This window comes from Siniperca chuatsi, linkage group LG22 (assembly GCF_020085105.1).
Source record: "Siniperca chuatsi isolate FFG_IHB_CAS linkage group LG22, ASM2008510v1, whole genome shotgun sequence".
Taxonomy (NCBI): Eukaryota; Metazoa; Chordata; class Actinopteri; order Centrarchiformes; family Sinipercidae; genus Siniperca; species Siniperca chuatsi.
In genome coordinates this window covers 18,217,168-18,232,728 of record NC_058063.1, presented here as the reverse complement: position 1 = coordinate 18,232,728, position 15,561 = coordinate 18,217,168, and the positions used below count along the sequence as shown (strand labels likewise).

The following is a 15,561-nucleotide window of genomic DNA, read 5'->3' as shown; positions in this document are numbered from 1 at the left end:
TGACCCTGCATTGTTTTGCTGGAGCCCCCTGGCAGTGCTCAAGTCATTCTGAATGTGTCCTTAGGTGCATTGCTAGACAGTGAAGTCACATTTTCTGAACTGCTTTGTTTTCGGAGCATCCTTTACTTCACCAATGCCGATAAAGTTTCTCAGAACAGCTGTTCTGGATGCAGGATTTCTGGGTATTGAAGGTAACTTTCTCTTTGAAATGGAAAAGAAGCTCGGCAGTATTTAATATAAAATGGGACTTCTGCAGTGGCTGTATCTCTATTTATCTCGTGGGTTATTTCACGGTTATGGTTTACAGTAATATATTGTATATTGCAGTACATATGGTGTGATTCTCATACTACCGTCTTATAGTCCTCACGAGTCAGAGACCAGCTGCTTTGCAGGCAGCAGGTGAATACAATTAACTGCAATCAACAGCTGGCAGGAGAGAAACCAGCGGTTCTTTGACCCACTAGGCCCAGGGTTTAAAACAACTGCATTACATAATTCATTGCAGTACTGTGTGTGTGTGTGACATTTAATGAAATTGGGATAACTCCTGAATTTTAAAATTGCACAAGAGGCCTATATATCACTACCAGATGCAAAGATAATAACCATTCATTGTGAGGTAACTTAACCTACAGTTACAGCGCTAACCTACAGTTTGTGACTTGGAAATTGGTTATGTATACATGTGTTTGTGTTACAATATGTATTAAAACAAAATGTGTTTCTGAAAAAGAGCTATAAACCATGATGCCAACATTTTGATCGGCATCCAGTTTTCAGACAAATCCAATGCAGCAAAGCGCTGCAGTGTTTGACAGTGTTTACCTAAAGTTATGAATTATATGCACTATGTCTGATGGAGTAAAGCTTCAGTACAAAACCATATAATGCTGCAATGCACCGCCTGCTTTTGACACATGTAGTAATGAAGTGAATTCTATTATAGGTGTGTGTGTATAACATAATGTAAGGTAACAGGATAAACAGTTGAACCAAAGCAGCATGACAGAGGAATTAAGACGCGGGATTTGATCCATCACGGTGGGTAGAGAGTAAAATGCGTCAGTGCACAGAGTGAGACATGGAGGGGAAGGTGGCTTAACAGTTGGAGAGGTAAGAAAGCAAATCCTTTTTTTCTGTCATGGATGTCTGTGTGTGTGTGTGTGTGTGTGTGTGTGAATGCAAAGTATAAATGAAGGGATTCGTTGCTAAAGGATAATTAAAGCTAAAGAGATGGGAGGCTAATTCCTATTCCAGTTTACAGTATTACAGTTTATTGTTCAAGTGTGTATGTGTGTGCTCATACTACTATCTTTGTGGGGACAAATTTGAGTTTTAGATCTTGTGAGGACATTTTGGCCAGCCTGCGGTTCATTAAAGGGCTGTTTGAGATTTTAACACCCTGAACACCCACAGATTTCTTTCTGTTATTTGGGCTGAGTAGACCTCTGCTCAGATGGAAGTTGGGTGGAGTCATTATGAGAATCACATGATGCCACTAAACTTCATGAACTAATGAGGTGTAAGTTGTCCTGCCCCAATAGGTGCAACAAAACAAATATATATAAGCCTTTTTTATGGAAGACATTTTTACATGTCATAGTAGGAAAGGCAGGTGTAAATAACTATATTAATGATGGCTGAATTCCATTTAGCTGCTTCAGTTTCAGGGTCCTGGTATTGTGCATGCTGTCACACTGTCATGGCTTACTGGGACACTTCAATAGAACTGAGTCATTAACGTTGTTAACGTTATTAGTAACACCTGTGCTTTTGACAAGTCAGAAAATCTGCTGTGAAAAAGGCCTGTAGAGTAAGAAATATGTCACTCAGACACAGTATGTACTCGCTCACAGCCCTTGGAAGAGGTCTAATCAGGTAGAATAAGTGAAAGCAGCTGTCGGGTGGAGCATGAGTGTGTTTGGTCTTTTAAAGTAAGGTCACTTTAGACTTCTGTTTAATGAAATCACTCCACACCTGGTCTCAAAAAAACATATGATGGCACAGGTCCAATGTGGGTAAGAAATAAATATTGAACAGAGTGATTCCAAACTGTTAACAGTATATGTGATCAGCATGCTGGTACTGTAATGTTGTACTTCGTGGTTTTGGGTTTGTGTTTAGTCATTTCCTGTTTTATTTTGAAATAGTCTCCTTCCCTTATGTGTCTTTTAGTTTTGCTTCCTGTGTTTGATTGCTTTGATTGTTTTCACCTGTGTCTTGATCAGTTTCACCTCTGGCTCCCCTGGCTGTGTGTATTTAAGTCTGTGTCAGCTCTTTGTTGTACTTTATGTCCTGGCTTTTCGTTGTGTGTGTGTGGCTCATTGTACTGTGTTTGTTCATTTGGATCTCATCTGCTCTTCTGGTTATTGAACGCATGCATGCATTTCCTTTTGGGATTGTTGGCCTGCTCCTCGAGGTTTTGTTACCTGTGTTTAGGGGCTGTTATTCCCTGGTTTTGCTCTCTGCCTGCCGGACGTCCATGTAAGCTGTTGTCCTTTTAAATCACTGAACTGCCTTTTGGGTCCAAAACCTTGTTTCTCCTGCTACCTGCTTGACAAATCGCAACAGTACTAAGCATGGCGATGAAAAACGCTAGAAAAATTAAGCTGAATTAAGGTGAACGCTAAACTGCGAGTTCATTTCAACAGGAAGCTCGAGCTTGAATGAAAACCTGCAGACTGTTGGCCCTCTATGGCACAATTGGCCACCCCTGAAATGCATAAATAATGATAATGATAATATAATAATAATAATCTTCTTGAAATGAAATAATTTTCGAACCAAATTTAAAATAAAAAATTAAGACAAAAACAATAGCACATAAATGAACCTTATGAAGACTACAGAGTGGCTTTGATTCTGCATGTAACCACCAAAACTGCTGCAACTCTAATCTGCAGGTGACACCATTCTCGGACAGCATACATTTCTGTACCGAAAAGTGGCTTTGTAATTCAAAATTTCCAAGAACGTGTTTGAATTTCAGACTTTGTTGAGGCGTCACAATGTGTGGGACCAGGAGTCAACTCGTGGTCGGTGAAGCGATTCAGAGTCTGCAGTCTCTCTCTCTCTCTCTCTCTCTGTGTCCCTCCCTCCTTTTCTCTCAGCTCCAGTCAGCAATGAATCCTTTATCGCTGTTTCTCTCATCCGCACTCTGGTCTCCGGTGTTAAAACTTTCTTTAAAGGAGACTGATCTTTCAGCATCCTACTAAATAAATTAACCAAGCGCTTTTGTTTTGCCTGAAATTTAAAGAAGGCGCTGTTGTCATTGTGTCTCCTGTGTTGGTGCATGACGCGTCTCAGTACGCACCGAACCAATATGGACCGCAGAACGTGCCCGGTGCGTCCGCATTGGTCCTCTGCCGCTGTGTCCGGGACAAACTGATAGAAAATCCTGACCGGAGCTGGACTGAACCCCACCTTCTACTCTGTCCGTTCTCTTCTTCTCCCGTGCCTTACGGCTTTGCGTGCTCAGAAAAGAAAACAGAGGAGCAGATTTAAATCCTCAACCAGAAGAGAGGACATGGACATACTGTAGCCAGCGCTGAAAGATAAGGAGGATGTAGCTATTAAAAAAAAATATAATAAAAAAGAGGGACATCACAAACTGCAAGGATTTAGAAGGAACAATCGGATGTCTTCACGGGTGAGTGAACCTGCTTCTGTCTCAGAAAAAAAAAATCTCCCATTTACTCGAAAGATGAGAATATTTGTTGCGCCCTTGCATCTCTGACACGGACGGTCAGCGGATGGAGGTCAGAGCTGTTCTTGGAGTTATGTGAGGAGAAATTTGGGGGTGAAAGTTGGTGACGGCATAGCTACAGCAAATTCAGAAGGCTGAACATATTTTAGATTAGATGAAACTTTTGGGAAATCAAGTTCTTAAACAGTAAAACGACAATAAAACCGATGCAGAGGTTAGGACGCGCTGAACAAGCAGCAGCACTGGTGTGTGCAGACAGATGAGTGAAGAAATATACGGAATGCGTCTCATTGTGGAAACTTGACTGTCATTAGATTTACAGGTGGATGAAGCAGCTGAGTTGTTTTGGAGAGCTGCGTTTTTACGCATCACACCGCCAAATACGTCCCAAAAACGCCCTTTTTAAGTGATTGGGTCTGGTTTTGAGTGTTAAAATATTTATCTATTTGGAACGCCACAATTGATTTAAAAAAAAAAAAAAACCTTCACAGGTTGTGGATTGTGGTTGTCTTTTAGAAAATTTCAATGTCACAATCAGAAAAAAATAATTTGCATTTAAAGCAAGTAGGATTTTCTCATTCAGATTTGTGGCTTTGGTTTAAGAACAAAGAACAGGATTTTGAGGCGAAACACGCGAGCAAATGACTTGTCAATATGATGTAGATTTTCAGTGGGTTTGTTCAGTTCTTTGCATGTGTATCGCTGGGTTTCATTCAGAGAGGGTGTGGCTGTTCGCGTGTCCATCCCTGCTCTGCTGAAGATTTTCTGCGCCTCGTCCAAGCTCCGGGGGCAGCAAATACCCGCACCAAACTGGGAATTAAATCATTTAGCTGTGTGTGTGTATTGAATGGACGTCCCGCTAATCCACCTGTCTCCAGGGAGGATTAGAGCCTTGGGACATTTTGGGACTTTTTTTTTTTTCTCCTCCGCCTTTCAACAACATAATCTGCGAGACAAAACGTTGATTCCTTCAGTTACACCCCAGAGATGGAGCTACAAGTGCAACATTTGGTGGAGGCGTTTATCCAAAGCCTGGCTCTGCCTCCCAGTGCAAATATTTCCTGCCTCCAAGGCTGGTTGGCCCCACTGATAGAATGTCAAACTCTGACATGTGTTAGTTTGGAGACATTGTGGCAGACCAATTAGTATGTTACCAGCTCATCAGGAAATACATGTAACATAACTAGCAGATTTTGGCTACTTTGTAATTTTTAAACTTATCTGTATTCAGGTTGTTACAGGGTAAACAAGTCCTAAAGCCTAATTTGAATGCATGATTAGATAGGTTTGTCATTTTTCATAGCCTGGATGCTCACACTCTTTGTCTTGCTCTCAGCTCAATTCAATCTCTCGCTCCCTCTCCAGCTTCCTCTGTCTCAGTTAAAATAAAATTTCCAATTCAACATGCTTTATTGGCATGAAAATGGAAAAAGAATCAGAAGTATCAAGATGGAAACAGACGCTGTTTGTGCTTCTGTCTCTCTCTTCATCTCTGCATTGCCATCTTTCCTCGGTCTTGCTTCATGTTGATGGTTTAACATGGCTGTCACATTGCTGAGCTGCGAGGGTTTGATTCCCACACGCCATCAACGGGTTACTCTCCCCAATTCCAGGTCCACATTTTGTTCAGAAACATGCTTGGTGATTGGTATTCTCAACATTCAACTGACTATTTCACTGTGTGTATGTATGTAAATATAAAAAAAAATCACTTTTTTTTTTTAAGGCAGCGGGGAGGGTGCTGCTTAGCACATTAATTCATTTATCGCCCATTTTCTATTACAATCAGGCTTAGTTGGAATCATTGACAATCATGGATATATGAAAGGACTTAACAATTTATTTTTCTCACCTGTCTTTCTCTCTCTACTTTCACGTTTTGTGCTCATGTTGCCAGAATGGTCATGTGGAAAGACAGATGCCCAACAAATGGATAATGGTTTAAAAACTGCAGGTTGACTTTTTTTTTTTTTTTTATAATGGCTCGTTTGTTTTTGAAACAAATGGAAAGGTCCATGACCTGAGGGACTGGGGATGTTAGATGAGACTTGAGTAAACACACGCCAACCACAGACAGACAGATGGTCAGACATGTATACATAAACATGCTTCTGTGTCACACACAGATGTACTACAGGATGGCCCTTTCAAAATGCCACATCTATCCATCCCTCATTTGATTTACAGAATTTAATCAGAGTGGGTCAGCAGGCTTGACATATTGTCACTGTTTTTTTGTTTTTTTTTGTTTGGTTTCTTTTTGTTTGTTTTTTTCACCTCCCTAAATGAAATAACAATCTATAGGAAAGTCTTCCTCTGAATGGCTGCAGAGGAAAGAACAATAACTGTAGAGGATGAGATCAGAGTGCTGCAATCCAGGAGGAAAATGGATTTTGAGAGGGAGCCCAGTAACGCAGGGAATGGAATGAAATGTGATTGTGTGGTGTGGGGGTGTACGAGTGCATGTGTGTACGTCACTGCAAGCATGCATACATTGAGTACACCAAAGTGTGCTTAGTGTGTGTGTCTCCAACCAATAATCTTTTTGTGTGTGTGTGCAAGACTGCGTCTCTGTCTGCAGGCATGGATATGTGATTCTTGTATCTTTGTGAGGACCAATTTGACTTTTAGACCATTTGTGAGGACATTTTTCTGGTCCTAAAATTTTTAAAGGTCTGAGGCTTAAGTTTTTAGGTGGAGGATAGAATTAAGTTAACCTTTTGGGGTCTGAGGGCATTTTCTTGATTTAACACATCTTCCAAAATTGCTGACTATGTAATACAGTTTTTAGTACAAGTGTTGTCTGTGACTCTACTTTCACCAAATGTTAGATAACATCTCTAACTGGTGTGGGACAGGGGATTGATACCTTTTTCCAAGAGCCATCTCGTTGTTCACCTTCCTCTGCACCGTTTTATACCGAGTGTGCTGTGTGAAGTGTGGAGCAGACTGATACTTCCTTCGTGTCCATTTCATATCGATGAGGGGGGGCCACCCCAGATCCATCCTATGGACCCTCTTTCTGACTTCCTTGTGAGGGCGTTCAGTTCTGTCGTAGGGCTGTCCTTGCGGTTCTCCCAGTGTGTATTTTTTTTTTTTTTTGTGGACATTCTCTTTCCTCTCCATGTCAACTAATTGAAAACTGCAATATTTTTCTGCAGTGTGAGGTGACGAGCGGGTCCTTAGTGAATTCCTGAGTGTCCATTGGTTTGTTTCAGGCAATGCAGACGTACCCACCAATTATGTACGGTGAGAGACAGACGAGAGCTCTCTTCTCTTCCTCCTAGCTCACTATGAGTCACATATGTATCTGAATCATATTTCTGTGCTGTGTTATCGGAGAGATAGTAATAGAAACATTGAGTAAACGTGCCGATGCGTTCAGTGACCTCAGGCGGTTAAGGTCATAATTTAGTGCTTGGATAGTGGTTCTCAAGGCATCGGTATGCTTCAGAGTACTTGTCAGATCGTTGACCAGTGTCTGAACCCCTACCTGCACATTTTTCTGACATTGGAATTGAATGGATTTGCCCCACATTTTTTTTTGTAAGTTTTTTTTGAAGTAACATCATGAAGAACATAAAGCACATGTTTCCTTTAACCATTGAATAAGATGGAAGACTTTTAAGGCACAAAAATCATGGTTGGCCACTATATTGAACCTGAGAGCAAGAAAGGCATCTTCATATTTTCTTGACTTCAGTTTATTTAGACGTGATGAGGATCACCTGTTTTTTCTTTTTATCCCTGTTGGAATACTTCTTGCTAACCTGAATCTTGACTGAAAGCACTCTTACATTGTTCCCATATAAATCAGATTCATTCACCTTAATCTCTCCTCCACACGTTTCCCCCAGTCATGAGCATGAGCCCCGGTGTGTGTGTGTGTGTGTGTTCAACCACGATGACAGCGCTTGATTCAGTCATTCAGCAGAAGAGGATTTCATTTGGCTGAATAGTCCCTCCCAGCCGAGACCCACAAGATTAAAGTGACAATCAGTCATGTGAAACATCAACGGCCGCCTCCGCCGCGACCTGTCGGGGGGGGGGGCTCACTGATCGCGGATCAGAGCTTCAACCTCCTGTGGTGGGTTGGTGGTAGACAAACCTCATCAACTGCAAATCAATCCCTATAGCTGCTTTGTTGCATTTTTCCCTCTAAATGGAAAACAGATAAATATAGAGGCTTCTTGAGTCTGATTACATCTTTCTCATAATGATTTGGGTGGGTGGGTGTGTGTGTGTGTGTGTGTGTAAATTGGGATGTCCCAGCTGCGATAGCCTCAAAAGGCTGAATGAAATTCTAAAATAAGCAAAAAACAGTCACTTCAGCAGGAATCGAAGTAACTTTAAGTCTCCCTCTGGCATTTTAAGTTATTTTATCAGAGAAAACTCCAGTGCTCTACAATGTCTGTCTACCTGCTCTTTGCGTGTTCCCTTCTGATATTTAAAAGAAGAGGATCTTGACTTTCAAAGTATCTTACTTTTGTGAGTCAGCAGACACAATTCATTGCCTGCAGTAAAACAAGGGGGAACTGCTGTGAAAGCAGCGCTTAAGAGTTTGCTTACAAAATGAGATATCAACCTCTTGAAAAATGAGACACCTGCTTTTACTGAATGTTGACTTTCAATTAAATTCAAGAGTTAAACTGTCCAACTGCTCTTAACTGTGGGGGGAAAAAAGTAGCATTTTTGTGAGATGTAGTCATATGTGGTCTTCAAATATTGATCAGTTAACATTAGGTAATGGTGTTCTTTTTTAATTATTTTAGGAAATGGAAACTGCCTGTAGTGCTTTGCAATGAAACCTATTACTTGTCAAGTGAGGAAGGGCTGTCTGAACAAAAAGCTGCTAGAATGGCTTTCCTGCTATATGAAGCTATTAAACTTTAGGCTGGAGGTAGATTTATAGGATCCAGATGGGGATTTAGGACTAGGATATGCTTTGTCTGGTTTAATGTGTCCAGGATGGTTCAGGATGATCGGAAAACATGGATGGACGATGGAATTATGGAAGGATGACATAATAATTACGGATTTAAAGACCTGAAGGTCTGTTACAGGGATGTTGTATTAGCTCTTTTTATATTTGTGATGTGGTTTGAGTGGTCAAGTGGTTAGATTTAAGCATTCGGGGGTCTCCCTATAGAGACAGCAAACAAAACGAGACCTTCAGTACTGAGACTAAATTATCCCATGCTATTCCAGAGAACCGACAACCATCAGTTATGACTGCAAAGACATTGACATCCATTTGTATATTCAAGCCTTTAATAAAGGCTCAGTCATCGTAGATGTGTAACCAAATTGGGTGGACAAATGAAGAGAAAACAATCTTACACTCTTTTAGAGATGGGAGGAAGTATTTATTTCCCGGGCTTTTGGAGGCATTTTCTGAACAATGCATTAATGTATTCATCCTGCATATTCTTTGATTGTATCATTGTTTTGCTGTTTTGTCCTACAGCCAACTTGGCACGTATTTGCCCTGCAAGGGATTTTCCTTTTTTGTGATCCTTCCCAAGGCGATTTTTCCTAGTAAATATTTTATTACGAGTTAAATGTGCCCACTTGGGGGACGGCATCCTTGTTTTCTATCTAATGTGGTCCTGGTGAAGCCGTTTGACTTAAAACATTAGTACTGTATTTGTTGGTAGAAGCCCCCTATAATATATTCATTCTGTATAAAACAATTTCTTCTTTTCAGCTGCATATAAATGTGTATATTTTTACAAAAAAAATCAAAGGTTTCCAAACTAAAACAGGCCATTTTTAACAGCCTTTTGTGGACGAAAAGAGAATCTTTTCAAACATTTCCTCTTGGCAATAGAGTAAAAATGAAGCAAGCAAGCATGCATCAAAACATGATTAAAGTGACTAAATTTGTAGCTTTTCTTCACGTTTCCTTGATTGTTCTACTTCAAACTTATCTTTTATCCCAAGTCACCTCCGTCCTCTTCAGTATTATCAGACTTGTTCACACTTTTGCTTCAGCACAGTGCATTTTAATGATTCTGAATAGTTGCAGCTGAACATTTGTAAAACGCTACAAATAAAAGGCTCTCTTAATGCTGGGGAGACCTTAAACTACAGGAATGCGGAGCCATGTACGACCTACAGTACATACAGTCTCAGCTTGTTTTATCGTTTTTATCACAGAGACCTTGAGTGGCTACTGTAAACCTCTGGAGATCTTAAAAGGTTTTCTATGTGAGAGAACAGTAAACATGCGGTGGCGTGATTAGGAAAATTGAAACAATGGAATAGAGAGAAGGAAAAGGAGAGTGAGGGGGGGAAGAAAATTAGAGAGTAGGTGGAAGAGCAAGGGAGGTATCAGATTTTTTTTAGAGAAAACAAAAGAGAATGAGTGGTTTGTGACTGTGTGCTGACCTTTGTTTTGTCGACCAGATGATGTACAGCTGTCTCTCAATTTGGCAATTAAAATCACAAGGTCAGCAAGGGCAGTTTATAATCAACCATAATCCCAATTTCAATCTCGGTTTAGATGTAAATACCACAGTGTTTCATTCAACCCAGCAGCCCATGCGAGGCTTCTTTATTGTAGATAAATGTATATTGCAATAGTTTTGATAAATGACTAAGTGCATCCTCAGCATTAACAGTTTTTATACAAAAGTAATACACAGACAGGAATTTACCAGAAACAAACAAAGATCACTAACTAATCCACACGTCTGAGTTTATGGCTGAAACTACCTATTACATAATGTGTTTTAATCAGTCTATACATGTGTAGCATGTTTTGTGAAAACACAATTGTATGCTGGTTTTGGGCAAAAATGTGCTATGACAGCATTTTATGGGGGGAAATGTTTTTGAACAGCTTTCAGGAATTTTCTCAATCTCTGCTTTATGATCATCAAAGCGCAGGGTTTTACTTGGACTTAAATGTAATAGGAAAATGTGTTTCCTAGAACTAGAACCATCCAAGTTAAGGTTGCAGCTGGCCAGTAAAAGCTATGGGACAATCAAAGAAGCTAGTAAACCTGAACGTCCGACAAAACAAAGAAGAAGGAAAAACAGCATTTGGACATATGGAATGACTAAATTTGGTCCTTTTAAAATTAATTATAATAATTCACTTTAAAGACAAGCAGAATATAAAGCTTAAACTTAGTATTCTCAGTGTTAAACTTGTTAAAATAGCCTACTGAATTGATACTATCACATCTCTTACACACTTCAGCAGTGGAAAAACTAAAACCAGTTTTAGCCCAAGCACTGCTCCTTTTTACATCTTCGGTTGTAATGCAACAGTGAATGCAGTTTAATGAAAAATGTAAGATTCATGTGAGGAATGAAGTGAATGTCCTCAAAGTAAAATGATTAAAAACAAAACAATGGCATGTGTAGTAGACCACAAGAAAGTGGAAAACAATATCTAAACAATCGATTTGTTTAAATGGGCAATATGTAAGAACTAAGACTACTCTCCACCTGTCAACTTCATACTCCAAATCAATAGGGGACAGCATATCAGGTCACAACTGCTGCAAACTGTTGTTAGCTCAGTTAGCTGTGCAACTAACTTAGCAGTCCGATACATCAGATTCGCACATGTCAAGCCCACTGACCTTAGCATGCTGAGACTGCCTGTCTGACATTAAAAAAAAAATGTGGATGTCGATACATTTTGTTCAGCTCAACTCAAAACAGAAATCCTTGTCATTGGCCCCCAACATATCACAAAACAAATACTGCCGTCTACTGGCTACTTGTCACAACATATCAAGCCTGTTGCAAGAAATCTTGGTGTCCTGTTTGCTAGCAATTTGTTTTAAGCAACATATCACTAAGCTTGTCCAATCATGTTTTTATCACCTCAGAAACATTGCAAAAATCAGATCTATTTTAAATCTTAGTGATGCAGAAACTGTTGTACATGCTTTTATCTCCTCACGCCTTGATTATTGTAACAGTCTGTTCACTTGTCTTAATCAAAAAACTCTTTTAACCAGGACCAAGAGGTACAATCACATCACACCTGTTTTAGCTTCTTTATATTGGCCCCCGTTTGTTTTAGGATTGATTTTTGAGATCTTAGTGATTACTTTTAAGGCTCTTCGTGGCCTGGCTCCAGATTTTAGACCTTTTTAATCCCTTATGAACCTTCACGTAGTTTGAGATCTTCATGCAGGGGTCTTGCAAAGGGGACAGAGATTTTGCCATCAGGCCCCGAGGCTCTGGAATAACTTGCCTGAAGAAATTAGGTTGGCTGAGTCAGTGTTGTCTTTTAAAGGTCCAGTATGTAACATTTAGGAGGAGCTATTGGCAGAAATGGAATGGTCCCCTTCCATGGAGGCCGCCATGTTGCACCACCATGTTTCTTTTTATATCATAAATAGTAAATCGTATCGTAATAAGACACTAATTACATCGCTGTGGCGAAGCGACTGCTGTCTCTATTTTGATAGCCGTTTGTGCTTATTACGCAACCTTTTAAGTAGAAAACAGGTCTGTTTTAGCCCCACTTCCTACAAGGTTCATTATTAGAACTTAGGTCAGCTCAGTTTATGTTAACTATTAATGTTAAAATACCCTCTGCTCCCCGGTCTTTTGAGTGGACAGAATGTTGAACCAAACTCCATTCTAAAAGCATGTGTTTTATGGTAGGGCCATATTTTTTCACAGTAAAAACTTTAATCACTAAGACTTTTTTGATTCGCTTTGATTTACAGGCACAATCAGGACACATGCCATTTACTCAGTAACATCATTAACTAAGCTGTGATGAAGTGTTTTCCCCAGAGGTACACGTATTGAATGGCCTGGTCCCATAGTTTACCATTTTCATCCCTTCTGTGAATGGCCTGAAGCCACATAGAGGAGATTATTTTACGGTCCTTTGCTCTTTGGGGGGGAAAAATAAATTGTAAACTGAATTTTTAATTTTTTTTTTGACATGCAAAATGCGATGCAGCAGCTTTTAGGCATGGCGCTACTACTTTTTTCAATTGGCGCTGGCACTTTTATAATGCTTGTTTTCACCCAAAAGGGGGCGTGATCGTTCTGAAGACAGGAGTGAAGACAAGTGATGTATGCCTGCTCTCATCTATACATTGACGTCTTTGACATGATGTCAGAACTGTAACTTATTCACATTCTGGTGTTAGATAACAACTAATATAAAAATATTCTTTCCAGCCCTTTTTTTTAGAATGCAATAATTAAATATATTTTGTTCTTACTGGAACAGCATCGTTCAATATACTGTATTCCAGCTTTTTGAGAACAGGACACTTTGAAACAGATCCTTTGATATATTACAACCTTTTTAGAACAGATATTTCAGTATATTCCAGCCTTATCAGAACAAGATAATTCAATATACTTCAACTGTAGTATAACGAGACACTTTAATATATTCCAGCCTCATTAGAACAAGATAATTCAATATATTCTGGTTTATTGCTTCTTTTTTAATTTGTCTACCAGAGAAATGCTTGTAATGCCATGAAAACAGTTACCATGAAAGGAAGTACTTTTATATCAGTATTCTTTATTGTTACACTGTAACAAGCCCAGAATCGTACAGTATCCTTGCGAGGATGTTTTCTAATATGATATTCGAGGTGATACTCTCTCATCACATTGTGTTGCTACTGCTCCCTGGAGTGTCCTTTGAAATCATATGTAAGTGTGAGGTAAAGTGTGAATTACATCCCATATGGCTCCTTGTAGACAGATAGTCACAGACAAATAAGCAGTAAAATGTAAATACTTTGCACCATCCATCCAAAAATAAATAGAGAAACTAAACTATGTAAACAGAAAGTTCCACACAGATTAAACTGGGACTAACTGCAGACATTTGTCAGGAATATCACCACGCCAGCTTGTTCGCTCTTCTTATATGAAATCAGGTTGTATTCCTTTTCATAACTAAGGATATATCAGTCAGATTGCATGGTTTTAAAGTATTTTTAGATTGATTTCCTATCTTCCAGGCAGCTTTCGGTTTCAGTTTGTCAGAATGCTGTAAAAGTCAACTTGGAAAACAGCTTCCTCAGTCAGTGTTTTTGTTTCTAATTTATTTAGATGGTCACTTGAAACCCCCCTTTTTTTCTTTTTTTTTGTAATGTATGACAGTTTTCTTGACCTGATTATGTTGTCTGTGTTGCATGTTTTCTTTTTTATGCAGCCTTAATGGCCAGTTCTTGACAAAAAGAGTTTAATCTCAATGTGACGTTTACTGGGTTAATAAAGGAAATTCAAAGAAAAGGTAAAATTGGATTAATTGAATTTGGTGGGCCAGTATTATAGGGCATGCAGCACTTACAGCTGTCAATGCAATTTTTACAAGGCAGTCACATATTCTAAGTGTGCGTTTGATCTGAGAGCAGGCTGGTAAATGTAGCCCAGGTACAGTATATCAGATTGAGGCACATCCCTGACATGAGCCTGTCATTGTCTGATGTACTGTAAAAGATCTGTGATGCAGAAAGGTGTATATGACAGCCAGCTGTATAATACCCAGGTGGTTCATGTTTATCTATGCAGTACTGTGATCACGACAGCAGCACCTGCAAACAACCACTCTCCAATCATATTCCCCTCAGACTTTAATTAATCTGTGCTCTCGAGGTTAGCAGACTCCCTTTTGAGTTTGGCTGTAAAAAGACAGTGTGCGTTTTAAACATGCTCCTGCAGTACATCAATTTGTATGTAAGTATCTACACACACGACACATGAGCACTCACTTGAAAGAAAGTTGCAAGATTGTCATTTAACAAGGCAGCCATGACAGAAGCTTTCACACACCTGTGCACATGCAGACAAACACACACAATTGTTATTCTTGCTGTCAGCATCTGGGTTTGGCTGGCTAACAGCAGCACACGGACACATATACTCAAACACACACTTGCACACCACATAACACATTCCCTGTATGTCCCAAGGGTTCCTGGGGAGTTTCCATCATTAGAAAGTATTTGCTTCACACCTGTGTGTGTGTGTGTGTGTGTTGTGGCTAGGCCCCTCTGCCAGCGATTCAACTTTATCGCCGTCGGTTTTCCCTTTTTCTTTCCTTACTGCATCCTTCCATACCTTTTCTTCCTTGCTTTGCTGCTTAATTCCTTCCATCCTGTCCTCCTCTTCTCATCCGTTACTTGTTCATTTATCTCTTCTTGTATCTAGTCTCTCATTTTCTCGTCATTCTGTGCTCCATGTTCTGTTTCTTTGTACTCCTTTGTTGACTCCTTATGTTTCTCCTTGCCTTTCTTCTCTCCCTCCTTATGTGTGTGCCTCATTTCTTTCCTTTCCTTCCTCCTTGTCCTCTTTTCTAGTTTCTGTCTTTCTGGCTTCTGTCCTTTTCTTCCTCTCTAACTCTTCCCGAGACCCTTGGCTGTTAATCTGTGTTCTCTTTCAATGGCATTTTGTTTGCACACCTTTTCTCACATATACACACACTCAGTCGTTCACACAGTCTCTGGATAGCCTTCCCTTTGAAGGTGATGTGCTTTGGGGATTTGTCTGTTCCACTGCTGTTTGACAGTTTGACACACACATACACACTTCGACTACCATATATGCTGCCAAGTGCAGTTTAGCAGCTAAAATACTCTTTCACTTGTCAGTTTATCTACTTCACAACTCACCCTCTCCTTATCTATTTCATTCTCACACACACTCATTAAAGTGTGTATGGCTCAAGGTGCGGAGAATGAAGCTAAGCCTGCCAGGGTTAGAGGGTTTCAATTCCCAGTGAGTGCCAACCAGACAGCATGTAACAGCGACGTTAAACCATGATATAAAAACTCCATTAAGCCAGCTTAGGTGAGTCCATTAATTACAGGTACTTAACCTTTTGATGATGTCACTCACGCACA

The 15,561-nt window shown here is 39.9% G+C and overlaps 1 protein-coding gene across 4 annotated transcripts in view; it reads left to right on the top strand.

Moving 5' to 3' along the window:
- Window positions 1–1,867: 1,867 nt before the first annotated feature.
- Window positions 1,868–15,561, top strand: part of htr2cl1 (5-hydroxytryptamine (serotonin) receptor 2C, G protein-coupled-like 1) — a 150,179-nt gene continuing 136,485 nt past the window's right edge. For 2 of the 4 annotated variants that reach the window (XM_044184717.1, XM_044184721.1), the window contains exon 1: window positions 2,876–3,652. The gene's annotated coding sequence lies outside the window, so the exon portion shown is untranslated. Of the gene's footprint in view, window positions 2,022–2,874; window positions 3,653–15,561 lie in introns of those variants that run through there. The other 2 variants (XM_044184719.1, XM_044184718.1) reach the window with 2 other exon arrangements.